Genomic DNA, 17,125 nt, shown 5'->3' with positions numbered 1-17,125 from the left:
TGCCCCACCACAGAACAGGTACAGCACAGGCAGCAGCAGTGCAAGCTTCCCCACCACATGGCAGGTACAGCACAGGAAGCAGCAGTGCAAGCTTCCCTCACACACACACACTGCCTCACCACAGAACAGGTACAGCACAGGCAGCAGCAGTGCAAAAGCAACCTTTGCACAAGGACGTTCCATACGCACCAGTAACACAAGTGAGACTGAAGAGCGAAGAGATACTCGTTGAAGCTCTCGATCGGTTTCTCCTGCAGGACATAATCTATCCGCTTGCCTCCATTGAGCTTTCCCACCTTCACGGAGGCCTCATCCTCTCGAGAGGCCTCGGGGCTTTCCACAATCTTTTGTTCTGTGGGAAAGAGAGGGTCAGAAGGTCACATCCTGGAGTGGCAGTCAGTCCAATGGGAGGGAGGCCTCCTGGAGAGCCAGAAGAGGTGGCAGACAGTACAGCATGCTCATTCTAGCAATACGAGTATCTAGAATAATTTTCATTCCCTACGAGTATCTGCTTGCCTTGCTTCCAGCCCGATTCCTCCCGGTCCTTGAATGAACAAAGATGTAAAAAAAAAAAAAAAAAATCTGAAAATGTCACGACATGACAAAAACACAAAATCAGAAAAAAAAATAGATAAAGCAAAGCACGCAAGTCCTTTCCCCACCTCATTAAAAAACCTGGACTGATCCGGGTACGTACAGGGAATTTCATTTTCCTTAGTGTAGACAAATGGACTCAGGACCAATGGGTTATGCTCCCCTGCCAGCAGATGGAGACAGAGTCAGGTTTCAAAGCTGACGTCACCCTAGATACACCCCTGCAGTGACCTCAGCCATTCAGTATTTTCTTTAAAAGTCACTGTGGACATATTTAAAAAACTTGATTAAAAATGGATAACCATAACTGTACTCAACCAAATGCTGAACCCCAGTAAGGATATAGATGCCCTGATCTAGGGGTTGGGAGACAGCTTACCCACTTGTGACCTTGGGCAAGTCACTTTACTCTCCATTGCCTCAGGTACAAAAACTTAGATTGTAAGCCCTCTGGGGATAGAGAAATACCTACAGTACCTGAATGTAAACCGGTGTGATTTATTATTTATTTATTTAGAATTCTTATATACCGACATTCTTGTACAATACACAAATCATATCGGTTTACAATCTAACAGAACAATCGCGGTTAAGGCGTTACATTAAAACAAAGCTTCTAATAGAGTAAAAAGAACAACATAACAGTGGCAGCTTAGGCGTTACATTAAAACATAGGGTCTAGTATAAATATGAGAATAAATATGAGAACAAGTGAACAAGTATAAATATGAGAACAAGTGTAAATGTGAGAACAAGTGAACAAATCAAATGGAGCGTAAAGGGGACCCTGAAGGACACTTATATTCTGTTAAGTCCTTTGACCTGTGTCAAAATGGTCTTGGGAATCCGGGAAGGCTTGTCTGAAAAGCCATGTTTTGAGGTGTTTCTTAAATGTTTGATGACAAGGTTCTTGACGAAGCTCCGGTGGCAGAGAGTTCCAAAGGGTGGGTCCAGCTGTCGAGATTGCACGCTTTCTTAGTGAGGTTTTGACCGGTGGGGCATATAATGAGCCTTTATATGCTTTTCTGATTGTTCTGTCTGATGTATGCAGACGGAGTTGAGAGCTTAGATTGAGATGGGCGATGCCGTGAATGTCCTTGTGGATCATCATCAATGCTTTGAAGGTAATCCTAGATTTTATGGGAAGCCAGTGAAGGAAATGAAGGATGGGTGTGATATGGGCTCTTTTATTATAGTTGGTGAGTAACCTTGCCGCGGCATTCTGGACCATCTGAAGGGGTTTGGTAGTTGTCGCTGGGAGACCTAGCAGTAGAGAATTGCAGTAGTCTAGCTTTGTGAGGCTAATTGACTGAACTACTAAACGGAAGTCATTGAAGTGCAGGAGAGGTTTCAGATTTTTGAGTACTTGTAGTTTAAAAGAAACACTCTTTGGTTGTGATGAGGACGAAAGATTTTAAGTTGAAGTGGTTATCGAACCGAACCCCTAGGTCTCTGACGGAAGGGAAGTGGTTGATGAATGCTTTGGCGAATTGGGATGCGCTTTGAAAGTTGAGAAGAACGTGGTTTTCGTCTGGTGAAATGATGAGGATCTCAGTCTTGTTAGAGTTGAGGATAAGGTTAAGGCTGGTAAGCAGACTATTGATGGATTGTAGACAACTGTTCCAGTGTGCCCACGTTTTTTGCAGGGATTCTGTGATTGGTAGGAGGATCTGTACGTCGTCGGCGAATATGTAATGCTTTAGTTTGAGGTTGGTGATGTCTCGATTGCGATCGAATGTCGGTATATAAAAATAATAAATAAATAAATCATTTCATGGACGATTCCATGGCATCGTGCTTGGGCAGCCGTGGGCGGGATACTGAGAGTCCATCTGTCTACACTAAGGAAAACAAAATTATCAGGAAAGTATATATAAATGTCGGTATATAAGAATCCAAATACATAAATAATAATTTCTCTATTTCCCAGCGCGTAGCCAGATGGACTCAGGACAAATGGGATGTATAAGAGCCACTCCCAATCAGGGTGGAAGGCTGCCCATGGCCTGGTTGGCACTGCCCTCGCAAAGGCTGCGTCCAGTTGATAGAACCTGGAGAAGATGTGTAAGGAGGACCATGTTGCCGCTTGGCAGATGTCAATGGGAGACAGCAGCTTAGCTTCCGCCCAGGACACTGCCTCAGCCCTAGTGAAATGAGCTTTAACCTGAAAGGGTAATGGCTTTCCTGCATCTTCATAGGCTCCTGTGACCACCTCCTTGATCCAGCGAGCTATGGTAGCCCGCGAAGCTATTTTGTCCTGTCTCCTTCCACCGTGAGGAACAAACAGGCGGTCCATCTTGCGCACCGGCTCTGAAATTTCTAGATACTGCACCAAAAGTCTACTTATGTTTAAATGGCTGAGGCGGTATTCTTCCGTGCCCTTGTGCCTATCTAGAGATGGGAACGAAATGGACAGATTCAAATGAAGCTCCGAGACTCCCTTGGGCAAGAAGGATGGAAGGGTACGAAGTTGTAAAGCTCCTGGAGTGATCCGCAGGAACAGTTCCCAACACGATAATGCCCGTAGTTCAGAGATGCGATGAGCTGAGCATATCGCCACCAGGAACACCATTTTCAGGGTTAATAAGCGGAAGGAAAGGCAGTGCAGCAGCCAAAAGGAGGGCCCTGCCAAGAACTCCAAAACTAGATTAAGATTCCACAAGGGAACCCGCCACCATAGGGGTGTCCGAAGGTGATTTACCCCTTTCAAAAAAACACGTCATGTCCAGATGCACTGACAGGCAGGTCCCATTCACCTCGCCCCTGAAACAGGTGAGAGTTGTTACCTGGACCTTTAAGGAGTTAAGGGACAATCCTTTATTCAAGCCATCCTGTAAAAATTCTAGAACCAGTGGGATTTTGACCGTCCGAGGGGCAACACCGCGTTCCCCTACATACATTAAGGACATTGAGAACTTCTGCGCACGGAGCAAGGTGGCAATTACTGTTGCCGAATACCCACGCTTCATCAGGCGAGCCCTTTCAAGGGCCAAACCATAAGACAGAATCGAGTCGGATCATCTTGAAGGACTGGACCTTGCTGGAGCAGGTTCCTGTGCGGTGGAAGGCACAAGGGGGGGGCCACTCTGGAGCCACTAGGATTCCCGTCCCTGGGTGAACTTCTATTCTCCTTAGAAACTTGCCTATCAGAGGCCATGGAGGAAACACAGAGCAGAACATCGTGCGGCCAAAGGAGTACCAGGGCATCGACCCCTTCCGCCCCATGCTCTCTTCTGCGACTAAAGAAATGTGGTTTGGCATACTTCTGAGTCACCATCAACTCCAGATGAGGAGCCCCACATCTGCATAAGATGAGGGTCATTGCTTCTAATGACAGCTCCCACTCTCCGGGGTCCAGCATTTGGTGGCTCAGGAAATCCGCTTGCACATTGTCGGTCCCTGCTATGTGTGATGCTGCCAGCAAGGCTAGATGCTGTTCCACCCAGGTCATCAGCATCTCCGCTTTCAAGGCTACTGGACAACTTTTGTTCCTCCTTGACAGTTGATGTAGGCTACTGTCATCGCATTTTCCGACAGAACCCATACCGCCCGGTTGTGCAAGAGTGGAAGAAAACTCTGTTAAGCTAAACGAACTGCTCTCGTCTCTAGGTGATTGATGGATCAATTTGCCTCTTCCATTGACCATTGGCCCTGGACCGACAGAGATTGGCACACTGCTGCCTAACCTGAAAACCTGGCATCCGTGGTCATTATCACCCACTGAGGCACATCGAGGTCCACCCCGTGCCTCAAGTGGTCTCGAGCAAGCCACCAACCAAGGGACTCTGTGAACGGTAAGAGAATCCAAAACTCCTCAGACATCGGATCCCAAAGGGATAGCAACGCTTTCTGTAAGGACATGATATGAGAAAACACCTACGGGACCAACTCCAGAGTGGATGCCATGGAGCCAAGGACCTGATGAAGATGACTCTTGGACTGATTGACAACCCAACCAAGGGACCTCAGACGGTGTAAGACCTTGTCAGCTGCCTGCTTGCAGAGTTCCTCCAACTTCAACCGAATGAGCCAGTCGTCCAGGTATGGGTGAACTAGCACTCCCTTCCTTTGGAGGGCTGCTGCCACCACCACTATCACCTTGGTGAAAGTTCGTGGAGCCATAGCCAGACCGAATGGGTGGGCACAGAACTGGAAATGCATTCCTAGGATCAGAAGCGGAAAATCCTTTGATGATCCCTTTGGATACAGATGTGCAGGTATGCTTCCGTCAGATCCAGGGAAGCCAGTAACTCCCCACTGCGTACTGCTGCAATGACCGAGCACAGTGTTTCCATCCGAAAACGTGGCACCTTTAGAGGTCTTGTTCACCTTCTTTAGATCTAGAATCGGGATGGAAAGAGCCTTCCTTTTTTGGCACCACAAAATAAATGGAATAACGCCCTGTTCCCCATTCCTTTCTGGGGAACGGGAGCAATGGCCCCCAGGCTCTCTAGCCTGTGGATGATTTGCCGAACAATTTGTTTCTTCATTGGTGAGCCACAGGGAGAGATCATAAACAAGTCTCGTAGAGGTCGAGCAAATTCTAAAGCACAGCCTTGCTCTATGACGCTGAGAACCCACTGGTCCAACGTTATCGTGACCCATTCCTCGTAAAAAAGTGACAGTAGCCCGCCGATCACTGGGATGGAGGAACGGGTCAGCCGTATCTCATTGGGAGGACTTGGATCCCAGGGACCCTTGACCAGCGCCATCTCGGCTCACTCTACGTCTATGAAAGGATTGAGACCAGGATTGGGACCTCCCCAAGGTCTGTCTCTGGCCCGTTCCAGGCGCCCTGCTTTGGCGGAAGTGCCTTTGCCCTCGAAAGTGAAAGCGGGTTGGAAGAAAACCTCTAGTTCCCTTAGGTTTATCTTCCAGCAGCTTGTGCACCTTATTGTCCCCCAGAAACTTTATCAGCTGGTCCAAGTCTTCTCCAAAGAGAAGCTTGCCTTTTAAAAGGAAGCACATTAAGCTGAGCCTCAGAGGAAACATCCGCTGACCAGTTGTGCAACCATAAAAGCCTCCTTGCAGAGACCGCCGACACCATAGTTCTAGAGAAGGTTTGAAATAGATCATATAAGGCATCTGCTCCATAGGCCACTGCCACTTCTAAGTGCTCTGCCTGTGCCAACTCTTGAGGCAGGAGGTCTTTGGCACTCAGCAACTGCTGTACCCATCTCAGGCTCGCACGAAGCTGCTACAGACTGCAGCCCAAGTGCAGAGGGCCGAAACTTTATTTATCCACATTTATTAATCGCTTTCCAAATAAAATTTTTATACATCGCCCAAAAATACAATAATAAATGATCATAACATCAAATACCATATACCATACACAATTCAAATAAAAACATACATAAAATGCAGCAAGTTAAAATTACTCTCTCTCCTGATAAAGACAATATTTCCTAATAAACCAGGTGAGCCACTTCTCCCCTCAATTTGACTAATACATCTTGGAATTTGTAGACATAAACCAGGTTTTTAGGTTTTTTTCTAAACTTTTAGCAAATTGATTTCTTCCCTCACCTCCTTAGGAAGAGTATTCCGTATATTTGGAATGGCATTTACAAATGACTTTTGACCCAAGCACAAATGCTTAAAATTTCTAACCAGAGGAAGTTGTAAATATCGTCCCCCTCCACTCCAAAGTTCCCTTTAAAGAAGGAGACCCCCATGTCATTTAAAACTTTAAATGCCAAAACCAAGTTCTTAAATACAGATCTGTCTATAACAGGTAACCAATGTAATTCCTACAATAATGGTTCAGTAGCACTTCTGCATGATTTCCCCAGCGGTATTTTCAAATCACTTGTAATTTACGAATAGACTTGCATGGTAAATCCATAAACATTGCATTGCAATAATCTAGTGAAGATAGGATTAAAGCATAAGCAACTGCTTTATGTGATTTAAACCCCAAATATGGTTTCAATTGTCTCAGCATTTTCAGTTCAGGATAAACATTACGTGCCACATGAGCAACATGTTTGTCCAAAGAAAAATCTGCATCAAGAATCATTCCTAGGGATTTAACATGATCATTTTGTGTTAGCTGTAATCCATTCAAAGACAGACCCATAAAAAGTTCCCCTGCTCCGATTTTCAATAATTCTGTCTTATCTGAATTAAGGACCAATTTATTCGCTACGAATCATTGAGAGACAATTATTTACATTGTCTACAACATCTGAAGATAAATTTTCAGCATGGGCCAAGATTTGAATGTCATCCGCATAAATAAGCGGTACAAACCCAAATGATCTTATTAAATTTCCTAATGGAGTTAAAAACAGATTAAAATGGAGAGGGGAGAAGGTTGAACCTTCAGGCACCAAAGGCATGAAACAGAAACTTTATCCTGAAAAACAGCTGACTGTTCTCTAGAATCTAGAAAACTGGATAACCTGGCTTTTAATTCCCGTAAGATTACAACAATGAAATAAAATAGAGTGGTCCACCAGATCAAATGCACTGGACAAATCTATTAAAACTAACAAAGACGTTCCTCCTCTATCCAAAGCTTAAGAAGTTTTTCTCCAAAGAAACCAAAGTCTCAGTGCTACAATACTGTCTGAATCCTTCCTGAGCACCAACTAAAACATCATCAAATATCCTCTTGAGATGAACCTCGAGCTTTCTATCCTGTAGGTTTTGAGTGCCGCCACCCCTGTGACCGGGATGGTGGTTCTCTTCGTGACAGCTGACACCGAAGCGTCCACCTTAGGCACCTTCAAAAGCTCCAGCGTCTCCTCCGGCAAGGGGTGGAGCTTGTCCATAGCTCAGGCCACTCTCAGACCCATCTCCGGAGTATCCCACTCCTGGACCATTAGCAGTTGAACCATTCGATGAAAAGGGAAGGTCTTGGCCGGACCTCGTAAATGTGCCATGACCAGATCCACCGTGCCCTGGCCCGGATCATCCTGGGGGACCGCTATGCCCAGCTCCGCCCTGGACATGAGGGATCAGAGGATCCAGCTCCTCCCTCTGAAACAAGTGCACGACCTTTGGATCGTCTCTGGCCAAAGGCAAAGCCTTCTCCAGCTCCTTGTCCTGATCTCCCAGTAAGGAGAGGGGGGCAGAGGATGAGTCGTATCTTAACGGCCCTGCGAGTTCCGATTCTCCCGGAGGGTCGCTGTCATCCTGAGGCGAGGGGCCCCTGACCTTCCAGATCCTAACAGTCCCCTGGGGGGTCCGGCCGCATGGGACCATCTTGGGCAGTCCTTCGAGTGGTCTGTGTCTGGAAACGCTGCCCGGCTGTCCAAATAAGCTTTGTGCATTAAAAGCACGAAGTTGGCTGTGAAACCGGCTGGCCCCCTCAAATCCCCCTCCAGGGGATCAGGGTCATCTTCCGACAGCTCATGCAGGGAAGTCCTGAGGATCTTCAGGGCTCAAGTCGGCAGACGACAGGTCTGGCGGGAGATCCCCTCCCCCTGCCTCCTTTTCCTTAGCAGTAGTAAACGTTTTCAAAATCGCTGCCATTCCCGCACTTACCGTGTTTCCCCGAAAATAAGACAGTGTCTTATATTAATTTTTGCTACCAAAGATGCACTAGGCCTTATTTTCAGGGGATGTCTTATTTTTCCATGAAGAAGAATTCACATATATTGTTGAACAAAAAAATGAACATTTATTATATTCTGAATATGCTGGTTATGAATATGTCTGGTTATGCTGGTTTGTGATGACAACTAACTGTGAATCCTGCAGGGTAAAAAAAATCACAGCTGCATGCTCTGGTGTTCTGTGCGACGGGCATGCTCTCAAATAAAAACTTTGCTAGGTCTTACTTTCGGGGGAGGTCTTATATTTAGCAATTCAGCAAAACCTCTACTAGGTCTTATTTTTGGGGAATGTCTTATTTTCGGGGAAACAGGGTAGCAGGAACAGATCAGCCTCAGTCTCCAGAACAGCGGGCCTGCTACCACTACCACCATTCCCCAAGAACCCTCTCCTCTGGGGAGGCAACGTTAACAAAGGCCCAAGCGGGAGAGCCGCAACGCTGGCTCCCTGCAGGCGAGCACCTAAAGTCTTGCGGCATGGCTGGCGGGATAGGGAGTGCACGGAGACGCTGACGAAGAAAGGCGAAGGAGCGGGACCCGGGAGCCTGAATTGCGCTCATGACCGCTTGTTGCCCTTACCCTGACCACTTTCAGTGATGGGACCACAGCCGCGTGGCTAAACCTGGCCAGAGCTTCTGATGCTTTCTTTGACTTTTTTTGCTTTGGTAACTAAAATCACCGCCAGCGCCCCACAAGAAAAGGGGAGCAAAGGAAAATTAGGTTCTTACCTGATAATTTTCATTCCTGTAGTACCAAGGATCAGTCCAGACTGCTGGGTTATGCCTCCCCTCCAGCAGATGGAGTCAGAGAGAAAACTGAAAGCACCCCCTAGATATACTTGTGTGCCACCTGCCATCCTTCAGTATAATTGATATCAAAGCAGAAGAAATGGATCATCCTTCCGCCAAAAATTAACTATGGCCACTGGCTAAATCAAGTAGTAAAACTCTGCAAAAGTAAGCATTAACATCGCTCAAACACTATTGAGCCAACCAAGCAAACAAAGCCAAAAGGCAACGAAATGAATAATCACTTACCATATCAAGTTATCGAACCCTGAAAGAGTGGAAAAGATACTGTTACAAGCGGACTCTCCTGAAACACCATTACTGGGCGGGCGTCTGGACTGATCCTTGGTACTACAGGAACGAAAATTATCAGGTAAGAACCTAATTTTCCTTTCCCTGTACGTACCAGGATCAGTCCAGACTGCTGGGATGTACCCGAGCTGACTTAAATGGGGTGGGACCCCGGAGTCCCGCTCAAAGTACGCTGCTTCCAAAGGAAGTAGGTGACGGCCCTCGAACATCAACCCGATAATGTCGAGCGAAAGTATGCAACAACTTCCAAGTGGCCGCCCTGCAAATCTCTTGGCTCGAAACCAGGTGACTTTCTGCCCACGAAGTCGCTTGAGAACGGAGAGAATGGGCCTTGAGCCCCTCAGGAACAGCCTTACCGCCACCAATGTACGTGGCAGCGATCGAGCCCTTCAACCAACGGGCAATAGTTACTTTGGACGCCTGAAGCCCCTTCCTGGGGCCATGCCACAAAACAAACAGATGATCAGACCGTCGAAAATCATTGGTAACTTCTAAATATCGCATGAGCACTCGACGAACATCCAAACGTCTCAAATCTGACCCTTGAGAAGACTGTAGTTCTGTCGCCGAGAAGGAAGGCAATTTCACCGTCTGATTTACATGAAAGGCCGATACCACCTTAGGTAAGAAAGAAGGTACCGTATGCAACGACACACCTGAGTCTGAAATATGCAAGAACGGTTCTCTACATGAAAGAGCTTGCAACTCAGAGACCCTACGAGCGGACGCGATCACCACGAGAAACACCGTCTTGAGAGTTAAATCCTTTAAGGAGGCCCGCCTGAGAGGCTCAAAGGGGGCCGCATTGAGGCCTTTGAGAACCAAGTTCAAATTCCAAGACGGGCAAGGAGGCCGCAGCGGAGGACACAAGTTCCGAACACCACGTAAAAAGCGTGCTACGTCTGGGTGACAGGCGAGAGAGGACCCTTCACCTTTCCTCTCAAACACCCCCAGAGCTGCTACCTGAACCCTCAGAGAACTGTAAGCCAAACCCTTCTTCAGGCCGTCCTGCAAAAACGTAAGGATTTGAGCTTCAGAAGCCCGACGTGGCGCAATCTTCGAGACACCGCACCAGGAGTCAAACACCTTCCACACTCTAGCATAAGTAAGCGTAGTAGAGGGCCTCCGTGCCCGAAGCAGTGTGGAAATGACAGGCTCAGAATAACCCTTTTTCCTTAATTGTCTCTTTTCATAAGCCAAGCCGCCAGACAAAAGCGATCCGCCAGATCTAAAATACCGGCCCTTGCCGAAGGAGGTTTGGAAGATGACTGAGACGTAAAGGCCCGTCCGTCGCAAGATGAACCAGATCCGCGAACCATGGTCTTCTTGGCCACTCCGGGGCCACTAAAATCACCCGACCACGATGCGATTCTATGCGTCTTAACACCTTGCCGATCAGAGGCCATGGAGGAAATATATAGAGGAGGACGTGACGAGGCCATGGAAGCACGAGTGCATCCACTCCTTCCGACCCGTGCTCTCGCCTTCGGCTGAAGAAACGTGCCGCCTTTGCATTGTGCCGAGTCGCCATCAGGTCTAGGTGCGGAATCCCCCATCGTAGGGTGATGAGACTCATTGCCTCGGCCGAGAGCTCCCACTCTCCGGTGGTCCAAGTGTTGTCGACTGAGATAATCCGCCTGCCTGCAATGTGGGTGGTCCGCGATGCGGGACAGATAACGCTCCGCCCAGGTCATCAACAACCCTGCTTCGGTCGCCACCGGTCGGACTTCTTGTACCGCCCTGGCGATTTATATATGCTACCGTGGTTGCGTGTCTGAGAGGACTCGAACTGCCCCGACCGCGTACCAGGGGCAGAAGGTGGCGCAAGGCTAGACGTACCGCTCTGGTCTCCAGTCGGTTGATGGACCAAGAGGCCCTAGCGAGGGACCACGTTCCCTGTACCGCTCTTGATTGACAGAGCGCTCCCCAGTCCGTTAGACTGGCAATCCGTCGTCACTACCACCCACTGAGGAGGATCGAGATCTACCCCCTGCAAGAGGTGGTCCGGGATCAACCACCAAGCTAGACTGGACCGAGCCGGTTTCCATCAGCGGCAACTGGGCACCGTAATCCCCGGTTTTTCTGGTCCCCAGCGAGAAAAGAAGAGCAGTTTGCAAAGGATGCATATGCGCAAAAGGCCCACGGCACCATTTCCAGAGTAGAAACCATATGTCCAATGACCTGCAAATAATCCCATGCCGTAGGTAAGGGGAGATCCAGTAGGTTCTGTACCTGAAGCATCAGGTTCTCCAGTCTCTGCTGAGTCAGGTATACCTTGCCCACCAAGGTATCGAAACGTGCTCCCAAAATTCCAAACACTGACTCGGAACCAGCTGGCTCTTTGCAAAGTTGACTACCCAACCTAGCGACTGCAGTTGCTGAACCACCACCTGGACTGCTCGCTTGCACGAGTCCTCTGACTTCGCCCGGATAAGCCAACCGTCGAGGTAGGGATGCACCAATACTCCCTGACGGCGCAGGAAGGCTGCGACTAAGACGAGAACCTTGGTAAACGCTCTCGGAGCTATGGCTAACCCGAACGGGAGGGCGCAAAACTGAAAGTGTTCCCCGAGCACCATGAACCTCAGGTTACCTCTGGTGGCGCTTCCTGATCCCAATGTGAAGATACGCCTCGGCCAGATCCAAAGAAGCCAAAAATTCTCCCCTGTGGACGGCCGCAATAACAGATCGAAGAGTTTCCATGCGAAAACGGGGAACGCGCAAGGCCCTGTTTACTCTCTTCAAATCCAAAATTGGCCGGAACGTACCTTCCTTCTTGGAACCAGGAAGTAAATGGAATACCGACCTGTTCTGGTCTCATCCGGCGGAATGGGCACCACTGCCCCCAGGGATCGTAACCGGGCCACGGTTTGGGCTATTACCAGTTGCTTTTCCGGAGGACCGCAAGGAGATATCATAAAAAGATCCCGGAAGGGCCGAGCAAAATCCAACTCGTAACCGTGACGCACCACGTCGAGGACCCACTGGTCTGAAGTGATCTTGACCCATTCCTCCCAAAACTGGGATAACCGGCCTCCGATGCGTGGGAAGGAGGAATGGGCCCGCGTGCCTTCATTGCGCAGGTTTGCCTGTGGCCAAACCCTGCGAGGAACCCATTCGTTGTGGTCATCTGCCTCGAAAGGAAGGAGTCCAAGACTGAGACCTGAGGCCCTGCTGCCTTTGGGGAAAAGATCCACCCCTTCCCGTGCGAAACCAGCGTTGCCCTCGAAATTGGGACCGCGTGTTTCCGAAAGACCGCAATTGTCGGGGCTTGTCCTCCGGTAACTTATACACCTTATTGTCTCCATGGAATGCCCCCCAAACAACTAGGGGGCATTCCATGAAGTTAGCAAGTAGCACATTTAAGACTAATCGGAGAAAATTCTTTTTCACTCAACGCACAATAAATCTCTGGAATTTGTTGCCAGAGGATGTGGTTAGTGCAGTTAGTGTAGCTGGGTTCAAAAAAGGTTTGGATAAGTTCTTGGAAGAGAAGTCCATTAACTGCTATTAATCAAGTTTACTTAGGGAATAGTCACTGCTATTAATTGCATCAGTAGCATGGGATCTTCTAGGTGTTTGGGTAATTGCCAGGTTCTTGTGGCCTGGTTTGGCCTCTGTTGGAAACAGGATGCTGGGCTTGATGGACCCTTGGTCTGACCCAGCATGGCATGTTCTTATGTTCTTATGTTCCCCTTAAAGGGAAAAGAAGCTAGTCGCGACTTAGAAGAGGCATCTGCCGACCAATTGACGAAGCCACAATAGTCGTCTGGCCGCAACAGCCGAGGACATAGTGCGGGCCGAGGTCCTTAGCAAATCATACAGGGCATCAGCTGTATAAGCAACCGCCGCTTCCACACAATTGGCCTGCTCCGCCTCTTCCAGCGGGAGTTCTTGGGTGGTTAGTAATTGTTGCACCCAGCGCAGTGTGGCCCTCTGGACCATACTGCTACAAGCCACAGCCCGGACTCCTAAAGCCGCTATCTCAAAAATGCGCTTTAATAGGACCTCTAACTTCCGGTCCTGGAGATCTTTCAAGGCTACCCCTCCCGTGACGGGAAGGGTAGTATGCTTAACCACCGCAGTGACTGCCGAGTCCACCGAAGGGACCTTAAAAATCTCTAACGAATGCGAGGGCAGAGGATATAATTTATTCATGGCCCTGCTAACGCGCAGGGATGCCTCTGCAACCTCCCATTCCTTAGATACGATCTGCAATACCTTAGGGTGCAAGGGAAAGGTTTGCGGGGGGGCTCTCAGACCCGCCATAGCTACGTCCCCAGTGGAAGTATCCGTGTCCTGCTGCGGCGCTGGGATCTCCAGCTCCTTCAAAACATGAAGAATCAAATAGTTCAGCTCGTCCCTGCCAAACAGGCGTAAAACCAGGGGGTCGTCCCCTTCGAGAGACCCCTGAGCATCGGAGATGTCGGCCCCTGCCCCATCCGGTGAGCCCTGGGTGAGATCCGGGAACCCCGGATCGTCGGCACTCCCAAGGGAACAAGCTCCTGATTTGCCCGGAGCTTCAGCCTTTTCCTGGTCTCCCGATTTGTCCTGCACCAAGGACACCTTAGGCACTTTTAGAAGGGGGGAGGGGGTTTGTCTGGCTCCTAGCCTGCTTCTGCCTCCAAAAAAGCCTGGTGCATCAGCGGCACAAACTTGGAGGAGAAAGGCACCTTCCTTTTAATTGATCCCCCCACGGGACGCACCGGAGGGGGGGGGGGGGGCTCTTGGGGCATCAAATTCAGAGCCACTATGAGGACTCAAAGCCGGCGGTGAAAGCGGAGGAAAATCCTCCTCCTCAGAGGCAGAATCAACATGCTGCCTCGTGGACAAGATGGCCGCCGGCTCCCCCTCACTGGGATGCGGGGCCGACAGCCTCCTCAGCCGCGCCGAGGAGGACGGATCCGCGCCGCTGCGGGCTGCGCTTGGCCCCCGGGAGGGTACCTCGCCCCCGGGAATGCAGCGGGAGCAGAGACCCTCCCGGGAGAGTCGCGCCCCCGCCCTACCGCAGGCCGTGCAGGCTGAAGAATGCGGCATCGAGGAGGCAGAAGAAAAGCGCGCCAAAAATAGGAGCCCTGTGCAAGCGCCTCTAACGCCGGGTGAAAACCTCCACCCCCTCCGGAGTCCCTGGTCAGGCTAATTACCAGCGCGGCAGGCTAGGGCTGGAATTGGATCACTGCCTGCTACCAACAGGGCTTATGTGTCCTGCATCCACTTTTTATTCACTCTCTTTCTTTCTTTTTTTTTTTCAAGTAAAGCCCTCTTCAGATCAAAGTCTGGAATCACTGTACTTCTGGGGGGGAGGGTGACCGGCCCACCGGTAAAACTTTCCCCCAAGACCAAAAGGGACACTAATCCGGGTAAAACAATGAGAGCCAAGCTCTCAGTGCCTGCCTGTACGCTGCGCTAGCAAAACCAACAAACTGCTACAAAAATGTCAACTTTTTTTTTTTTTTACACTAAGCAAGGAAGAGAATAAAACCAGTTGATCTAGCCAGCACAGTTATAAAAATCATAAAGAACACCTGAAAGATTGTTTTAGTCAGAACAGACAGGACCGCAGGTTATGCCTCTCAATCTGCTGGAGTCAGAGGAAATACTGAAGGATGGCAGGTGGCGCACCAGTATATCTAGGGGGGTGCTTTCAGTTTTCTCTCTGACTCCATCTGCTGGAGGGGAGGCATAACCCAGCAGTCTGGACTGATCCTGGTACGTACAGGGAACTCTGAGTTACCAACCCTTGCTCCTGCTATGCCTGCTACCAGGGGGGATGGTCCCACCAGGACCTGCCAATCCCCTGGGAGAAACCACAATTTCTTCTTGTCCTGCTTGATCTTCAGAAATTTTGTTGTTTTTCTCTCTTTTTTTTTAAACTCGTAAGATTGGTTCAGAACCCGCAGGTTTTGCACCACCTCCATCTGCTGGAGACAGAGAAATACTGAGGAGCAGCAGGTGACACACTGGGTTAAGAGAGGGCGCTCTTAAAGTTTTTCTCTGTCTCCACCTGCTGGAAGGGAGGCAAAACCCAGCAGTCTGGACTGATCCGGGTACGTACAGGGAACTTCCTTATCCACGAGGGTGGGAGGAAGGACCTTGCCCAGCCTGGTGTTGAACCAGACTCCCAGATATTCCAAGGACTGGGAGGGCTTGAGGCTGCTTTTGTCCATATTGCAGAATCTAAGTTTAATGAATAAATAAAAGTTGTGAATGAGGGCTCATGGAACCAGGAACTCAGCACTGGTTCCACCTCAGCTGGAAGAATGAGACAGAAGGAAATACAGAGCCAGAGAAGAGTCCTAACATTGCTAATTGTTAGCAGTCTCTTAAAATCTCACGTGGGCATAAGGATGCATCTTTTGGCATTTCGCTTCCTTATTACCTAGAGATTCTGCACAACACTTTGGTTTTTTGATACTTGAATTCTGGGTTTGTTTGACTCGTTTGCCTCTGTATAGCCTGGTGTGGGATGTCCATCAGGGGACAGATTATCACTTCCTGCAGCCGTGGCTCACCTTCCACCTGCTGTTTCTCCTCCTCTTCCTTGATTTGATTGGCCACCTTCTCCAGCTCCACCTGTAGCTGAGGCGAGGAGGTGTGAGCGCGTGCAAAGTCATTGAGCGTCTGCCAGGCACTGCGCAGCGAGCTGATGAAACCGTGCTTTCAGGTCCGAACCCATGCGACTCAGGCTTTCCTTCAACTCTGCAGAGAAGGGACAGTTAGTGACCCTTCCTGCGTCCATACCCCATTCCTGTACTATTCTCCACTACTGCCTGATCCCACGCCCCTGCATTACTAACAGAGTACACAGTCCATGCATGCACAGCTCTTCATTACTGCTCAAACCCACTCCCCAACCCTCATATGTGAATGACCTCCAAATTGCCCGTCCACTACTGCCCAATTCCATGCCCCACACGTGCACAACATCCACTAATGACTGATCCCTCACCATATACGAATGCCTTCCTCCCCACTCCCCACGGACCATCCACTACTGCCCGACCCCCAAATCCTGCACAGCATGAACCTCAACTGCCCAAGCTCACGCATCCATGACTGCTGCAGTGCATATACGAATGCCTGCCTCCCCACTCCCCATGCTCATCCACTACCTGCCCGACTCCACTGGTTTTTCCTTACCAAGGTGCAACCTTTTTCTGCCCTTGTGGGTGTGGAATAAGTACTGGCTTCAGGTCCAAGTCTGGAGCAATCATTGGTTCTATTCTGTAAGCCACTGGGTCCAGCTGCAGGGAACATGAGGGAACCGTGAGCCCCACAATTCCCATCAAAGGAAAGATAACTGTGGGGGGTGTGAGGGGGTGTGCGGGGCTCAGTATGTGGGAGAGGAAGGAGTGGCGTATGTATCCAAGGCTGGAACCTGCTTCTTTAACCACAGAATCATAAGTGGAAAGGAGGCACACACCAGTCTGCAATGACTACTCACAAAGTGGAATTGCAATACTGGGCGTATGTGGTCTGGATCTGCACATTTCTCTCCCCCTCCAGTGGTGAGCCTCCCCCTCACCATGAACCTTTCCCCCTCTAGTAGTGAGCCTCCCCCTCACCATGAACCTTTCCCCCTCTCTAGTAGTGAGCCTCCCCCTCACCATGGACCTTTCCCCCTCTCTAGTAGTGAGCCTCCCCCTCACCATGGACCTTTCCCCCTCTCTGGTAGTGAGCCTCCCCCTCACCATGGACCTTTCCCCTCTCTGGTGGTGAGCCCCCCTCACCATGGACCTTTCCCCCTCTCTAGAAGTGAGCCTCCCCCTCACCATGGACCTTCCCCCTCTCTGGTGGTGAGCCTCCCCCTCACCAGGACCTTTTTCCCTCTAGTAGTGAGCCTCTGCCTCACCATGGACCCTCCTACCT

At 49.7% G+C, this 17,125-nt stretch overlaps 1 long non-coding RNA gene across 1 annotated transcript in view; it reads right to left on the bottom strand.

Annotated features, from left to right (window-relative positions):
* The window catches only part of LOC115096041, a 36,109-nt gene extending 20,188 nt beyond the window's left edge, over nucleotides 1-15,921 (bottom strand). Inside the window, exons 1-2 of the long non-coding RNA XR_003857946.1 lie at nucleotides 15,769-15,921; nucleotides 190-352 (exon numbers count right to left, since the gene is read on the bottom strand). This is a non-coding gene — a long non-coding RNA (uncharacterized LOC115096041). The remainder of the gene's footprint in view (nucleotides 1-189; nucleotides 353-15,768) is intronic.
* Between the last annotated feature and the right edge of the window lie 1,204 nt (nucleotides 15,922-17,125).

This window comes from Rhinatrema bivittatum, chromosome 7 (assembly GCF_901001135.1).
Source record: "Rhinatrema bivittatum chromosome 7, aRhiBiv1.1, whole genome shotgun sequence".
In the NCBI taxonomy this organism is placed as follows: domain Eukaryota; kingdom Metazoa; phylum Chordata; class Amphibia; order Gymnophiona; family Rhinatrematidae; genus Rhinatrema; species Rhinatrema bivittatum.
Note: the sequence above shows the minus strand (reverse complement) of the source record. Positions and strands in the feature narration are given on the sequence as shown.